This window comes from Miniopterus schreibersii (assembly GCF_964146895.1).
Source record: "Miniopterus schreibersii genome assembly, chromosome: X".
Lineage (NCBI taxonomy): Eukaryota > Metazoa > Chordata > Mammalia > Chiroptera > Miniopteridae > Miniopterus > Miniopterus schreibersii.
In genome coordinates, this window is record NC_138104.1 from 69,619,245 (window position 1) to 69,626,116 (window position 6,872).

Consider the following 6,872-nt stretch of genomic DNA (forward strand, 5'->3'; position numbering starts at 1 on the left):
CAGAAAACTTCCCTTATCTGGTGAAAAAAATAGACATACAAGTCCAAGAATCACAGAAAGTCCTGAACAAAACGAATCCAAAGAGGCCCACAGCAAGACACATCATAATTAAAATGCCAAAGGTGAAAAAGAGAGAATCTTAAAGTCAGCAAGAGGAAAACATCTAGCTACCTACAAGAAAGTGCCCATAAGACTGTCAGTTGATTTCTCAACTGAAACTTTGCAGGCCAGAAGGGAGTGGCAAGAAATATTTGAAGTGATGAAAAGCAAGGACCTACAACCAAGATTACTCACCCAGCAAAGCTATCATTTAGAGTTGAAGGGTAGATAAAGAGCTTCAGAGACAAGGGAAAGCTAAAGGAGTTCATCATCTCCAAACCAGTATTACATGAAATGTTGAAGGGTCTTCTTTAAGAAGAAAAGAAAAGATAAAAAATATGAACAATAAAATGGCAATAAATACATATCTATCAACATTTGAATCTAAAAAAACACACAAGGAATCTAATGAAAAATAAACATGAATAAAGTAGAGCCAGAGGCATGGAAACATGGAACAGACTGACGAATCTCAGAGGGAAGGGGGGAGAAGGGCGGGAAGAGATTAACCAAAAACCTTATGTGCATACATGCATTACCCATGGACACAGACACTAAGGTGGTGAAGGCCTGGGGTGGGGCGGGATCTGGGTGAAAGGGGCCAACAATGATGGGATAATTGTAATACTCTCAACAATAAAGATTAAAATTTTTTTAAAAAATATTGAAAACTGGCCATTCTAGTGATTTTTTAGTAATATAACGTGGTTTAATTTACATTTCCCTGATGATTAAGCAACTTTTAACATACTTATTGGCCATTCAATCTTTTTTTGTGAAGTGTCCAACTATTTTGTCCATTTTAATGCTTTTCTTTGTTTTTAATTGTTGGTTAATAGTTTTTTTATATATTCTGAATATTATGTTATATTATGGAAATAATTTCTTCTAGCCTGTGACTTGCCTTTTCACTTTCTTAATGGTATCATTTGATGAGCAGATATTTTCTAATTTTGAAGTCCAGTTTATTAAGTTTTTCTTTTATGATTAGTGCTTTTTGTGTCTTCAGAAATATTTGATTATCCCAACGTCATAAAGATATTTTCCATTTCTCTTCTAGAAGCTTTACAGTTTTAACTTCTATGTTTAGATCTATGATCCATGTAAAACACATTTTTATGTTTGGTGACAGGTAAGGGTAGAGATTTACTTTTCCATATAGTTATCTAGTTGTTCCTGCAAAATTTGTGAAAAATAAATTTCTTTCCCCTTAGACTGACTTGGTACATTTCTCAAAAATTAATTAACAACATGGGGACATAATGTATAGCATAGGGAATATAGTCAATAATATAATAATAACTAGGTACAGTGACATGATTAATAGACTTATGGTGTTCACTTCATAAGATATATAAATGTTGAATCACTATGTTATACACCTGAAACTAATAAAATATGTCAACTATAATTAAAAATAAGTTTATAAAAAGACATCAGTGTATTGGGGGAGGTCTGAGACAGCTGAATAATAAAAATTGCATGCGGAGATAACAAACAAAATGAATATATAATGAAAGTGTGGATTTAGGGTTTCCTTGTGAGAAGTCATATCATTATTATATGTGTGACTTTGATCTCACTAAATCAGAATCCCCTCATATGGCATTAATTTGTAAGTTAAAGTTTTAATAAAATATGTTTCCCTCTTACACACACACACACACACACACACACAAATTGATATTTTTTACTTTGCTTTATTCCATTGATCCAAATCTCTATACTTAGTCCAATAACCCACTGTTTTGATTACTATAGTTTTCTGTAGGTCTCAAGATCAGGTGGTATTAGTCTTCCATGTTTATTCATATTTTTCAAGATTGTTTTAGGTATTCTGGTTCTCTTTGAATTCCATGAAAATATTACAATCAGCTGATCAATTTTTATGGAAGAAAGGCCTCTAGAAAGCTGATTGGTGCTACATTCAATCTACAATTAAATTTGGAGAAAATATGCATAGATCTCTTAACAATATCAACATTTCCAAATCATGAACATGGCATAACAATTTATTTATTCAGGCATTTGATTTGGAGTTTTTAATGGATACTAGCATATTTCATTATTTAACTACTGATAAAGACTGATTGGAACTTTAAGGGAACATAGGATAGTCTATGCGAAGAGCTAGGGCTTATAGGAGGAGTTCTCAAACTCTACATAATTGTGAGAATCCTACAGGAAGAACTCTATGTTTATAATAAAGTTCTAGGGTTCTAACTTCCCCTTCCCTTGACTCCCTTTTCCCTTCTATAAATACCCCTTGTCAACTGATGGCCATTGGCGCCAATTCACCACCAACAGAAAACTCCAATTTATTCAGTGCAAATAGCTCAATTGTGATACAGCACCTGCTGGGACCATGGAACAGCTCAATTGTGTTACAGCTCAGTTTGGAAGCAGCACTGCTGTGAAACTGTGAAGCAGCCCTGGGGTGAGGTGGCCCTAGGGAAAGGCCATTTCTGGCTACTCAGATCTGCTCTGGTCTGCTCCACCTGTTCCTATCTGATCCAGTCCACTCTGCAGGAGTCTGCTTCACTCTGCTCCAGTTCTGATCTGCTCCACTCTTCTCTGCCAAGACCTCTTGGGTGTTTCAGCTACAGCTGAAGAAACACAGTTTCTTTGGTGGAAAGAGAAGGTGTGCACCCTGAGCCAGAGGGGAGCTGCCTTATATAGACAGAATTCCCTGTCCCTGGTCCCTGGTTAGTCCATCCTCATGCAAAGGTAGACTCCAAATTCTGGAAGTTCGGTTGCTCTAAAAGACACTGTCCTGATTGTTCAGAATGGAGCCACTCTGATTGGTTGGCGAAGATGCTGATGGGATATAGCTCCACAGCCCTGATTGGACAGGGAAAGTCTCAGTCCTATTTCTTAAAGAAGGATTCCAGGAACTCCTGGCCCAGGTGGCAGAAACAGTGCAGGCAGGCAATTCAGGGCAGGAGGCAGGCAGCTTGGTGCAGGCTTCTCCCTAAAGTGCGGTTTGCATGAGAGACCCTGTGTAGAGACCCTGTGCTAGGATCATCGTGTTTTTTTGTTGTTGTTTTGTTTTGTTGTTAAATTTGAGCCCAGTTAGCCACCAGGAGCCTTTCTTAGTAGTTATCTTCTTTTTCAGGCTCCACACCCTCCATCAGGGCACGCAGACCAGTGTGCACACATGGCTTGCTATATTCACATGCACTGGGGTGCAACCCTTCCTTTTTCCTGAATAAATTCTTTGAGTTGACGCTACCAAGTGACTTTTTAAAATCCTAATATAATGGTATTGTTTAATTTCATATTCTAAGGTTTTGTTACTACTATATAGAAGCTCCCACTCTCCTCCACCATCACCCCTATTCCAAGTCTACAAGCCTCCCCACTGTCTCCAGTCCTCAGCCCATCCACCTCCCTAGTCCTACTGCCCTGCCCAGTTTCTTCACTCCTCCAGAATCATGTGTCTTCCCAGCTCTCCAAACTCTCACCTCTCTCCAGTCCTCTAGTCCCACCCCTATGTTCAGTCCTCTAGTTTCTCCTCCTGTCCTGGGACCTCTAATCCCACCCCTCTTTCCAGTCTAAAGCCCTTCCCACTTTCCTTTCTCCTTTAGGTCCACCACATTTCCAGGATCCAGCCCCCACCCTTTCCTGAACATAATCCTGAGTTTGCTAGAAGGACCCAAACCTGACACAGACAGCTCCTTGAACTGTGCTTACAGTTCTGGCAGCAGCAATTAGCTTGTTTTCCTGTCTCTGACTTAGTCTGTCCTACACATGCACCTCCTACCTTTTACCTTGTACATTCATTTAGTTACTCCCTCCTTTTCTCCATTCCTAAAGCCTTACCTACTTTCCTTCGGCTGCACCACTCTTCTTTCCAGACTTCCCGCCACATTTCTCTCCCACTCCTACTGCCTGACTCACTTTCCTCATTCCTCCTGCCCATCCCTCTCTCCAGTCTTCCTCCCCAGCCTACCTTACTACTCTTCCAGCCCTCCTCATTTCCCAGCTTCAAGCTCTCATCAGGTTCCTGAGTGTGCTTAGAGGACCCAGAACTGACACAGACTTCTTTTTTTTTTTTTTTAATTCTCACAGGAGGATATTTTTTCCATTGCTTTTTAGAGAGAGTGAAAGGGAGAGAGAGGAGAGAAACATGAATGTGAGAGAGACACATTGATTGGTTGCCTCCCGCATGCACCCTGACTGGGGCCAGGGATCAAGCCTGCAACTGAGGCATGTGCCCTTGGTCGGAATCGAACCTGGGACCCTTCAGTCCACGGGCCGACATGCTAACCACTGAGCCAAATCAGTCAGGGCCAGATCCTCTTTGAACTTGGTGTAATGGTCTGGCCACAGTAGGACCTTGTTATCCTCAGTTTCTGATTTAGTCTATGCCATAGTCTCACCTCTTACTTCCCTCTCTCCAAAACTCCATCCCCTGCTCTCTCCCCAGTCATCCCGCCCAGTCTGCTTTCCTCATGCTTTCACTCAGCCCCACTCCAGTCCTCCAACCACTGCACTCTCTCCTGTCCTTCAGCACCCCACACAAACCCCCTTGCTTATATCTCCTGCCCTAGCTGCTTTCTCAGCCACCAACCCCTCTCCATTCCCAAGTCCTCCCACCCCACTCTACTCTCCATTTGTACACCTTTGTCATTTATTAAATTTCCCCGTGTACTTGTCTGTTTCTGGATGTACTACTTTATTCCACAGGTCTGTCTGCGTTTATGCAAAAAAGAACATTGGATTTAGATATGAATTTAGGGGCTCTTTCTGCTCTATCCCAAGACTTTCTGTGGTATTTTAGGCACATTCTGTTCTCTTTGTAGGCCTAAATTTCATCATCTGTAACATGAGAGGCTCCAGTTAGATTATTGCTGTTTCTAGCACTAACTAAGATTGCCTTATATTGTTAGGAGCTGGAGAGTTACTGCTGCAGCCCTCCTGCCTGGAACTTGAGGCATGGAGTTCTGGTTTCCCAGGCCTGACCTTTTCTTTCACTTCAGTGTTTGGGTGACTTTGGATTCTTGTTTCCCCAGTCCAGGGTCTTATTGAAGGTAGGTTCATTTCTTTGGCCTTGAGAGGTTTTTCTCTGACCCCTTTCTGATTTTTCTGGCACTGTATTATGACAAGGTCACTTTATATATGTGCTTCTAAGTACCAGACTGGAAGGCTTTTGGGATGTAAAGTGGAACAAAATAATGAAAGTAAAATAATTTGGTTGATCTTTTAGATAGGACAGGGGTCTCAAGGCCTGGGCCAGCCTTACTAAATGGTATTATTGCTAAATGTTAAAATGTAGTACAGTATTTTGCAGACCAGCTGTAAAGAGGACGAGCCTGACAGGAACTCAGCTGGATAAATGTAGCCAACTGCAAAGAAGAAATCAACATGTAATTGACCGAATAGTGTATATAATCAATGACTAAGCCTTGCTTTGGGGAAACAGAGCTTTGGATATGAATTCCTGTCTCCTTTACTTGATGCAAGTAAATAAAACTACCTTGTGACAACTACCTCTTCTTCTTGAATAGAGCACCCCAAGGAGCAAATCCCTTGAGTTCGGTAACAGCCCTACTATGTGCCAGGTAGTTATTAGGCGTTTTACATGCATACTCTCATTTAATCTTTTTCTTATTACTTTTTTTATTGAGTTTATTGGGGTGACATTGGTTAATAAAATTACATAGGTTTCAGGTATACAATTTTATAATACATCATCTGTATATTATATTGTGAGTTTACCACCCCAAGTCAAGTCTCCTTCTTCATTTAATCTTTTTTGTTGTTAATCCTCACCCAAGGATATTTTTTCCATTGACTTTTAGGGAGTGGAAGGGAGGAAGGGAGGGAGAGAGAAAGAAACATCGATGTGGTAAAGACACATTGATTGGTTGCCTCGTGCATGCTGGGGACGAATCTGCAACTCAGGAACATGCCCTTGACCAGGAATCAAACCCACAACCCTTCTGTACTCAGGCACAGGCTCTACCACTGAGCCATACAGGCTCGGACCTCATTTAATCTTTATAACAGCCTTGTTGGTGCACATTGTTATTCCCATTTTAAAATACGACTTAGGTAGTGTCTCCAACCTGTGCTCCCTTTCTACCAGATATGTAACTATTATAACATCCTACTATCTTACAAATGGTTCGTTTTAAAGGCCCTTTATTTGTCTGTAAACTAGAGGTGACAGCAGTTCCTAGCACACTGGGCTGTGGGCGTTAAATAACACTACTCAGTGGCTGCCATGTAGTTAATTTTTAAATAAATGTTAATCATATATGTGTCCCCACTAAGAAAGGAAATTGACATTTACCTTTTATTCATAAAGGGCCTAGCTCATGGTAGGATTAGTGGATGAAGCACCATTTCACTGGATAGCACTCCAGTTCAAGCAAAGGCAGGAACAAAGATTTTGTATCTAGATTGTGAACTTTTGAAAATGTTTGAGCTGCGGTCGCGAGATTCTGATCCACGGTGGCTTTCAGGAAAGGTTGGTGCGATGGCGGGGTATTTATTTATAAGTCCCCTTCAAGGGCCACCAAGCTCGTGGGTATTGTGGGACCAGAAAGTCACCTAGGCTGAAGCACTGTGGTGGAGTCTACGTCCCAGTTTCGCTTGTATCCAAGAGGGGATCCGGTCGCTGTGAAGGCCACTCTGGAGGGGGGCTCCCAGTTCTGGGGTGGGAGTAGGGTCCGACTTCGTCCCTGATTTCCAGGGTCCCCCAGCTCTATCCACCCACAAAATCCCCGAGATTCCTTCTCCCAGGAGTCCGTTTTTGTCCTTCCGGC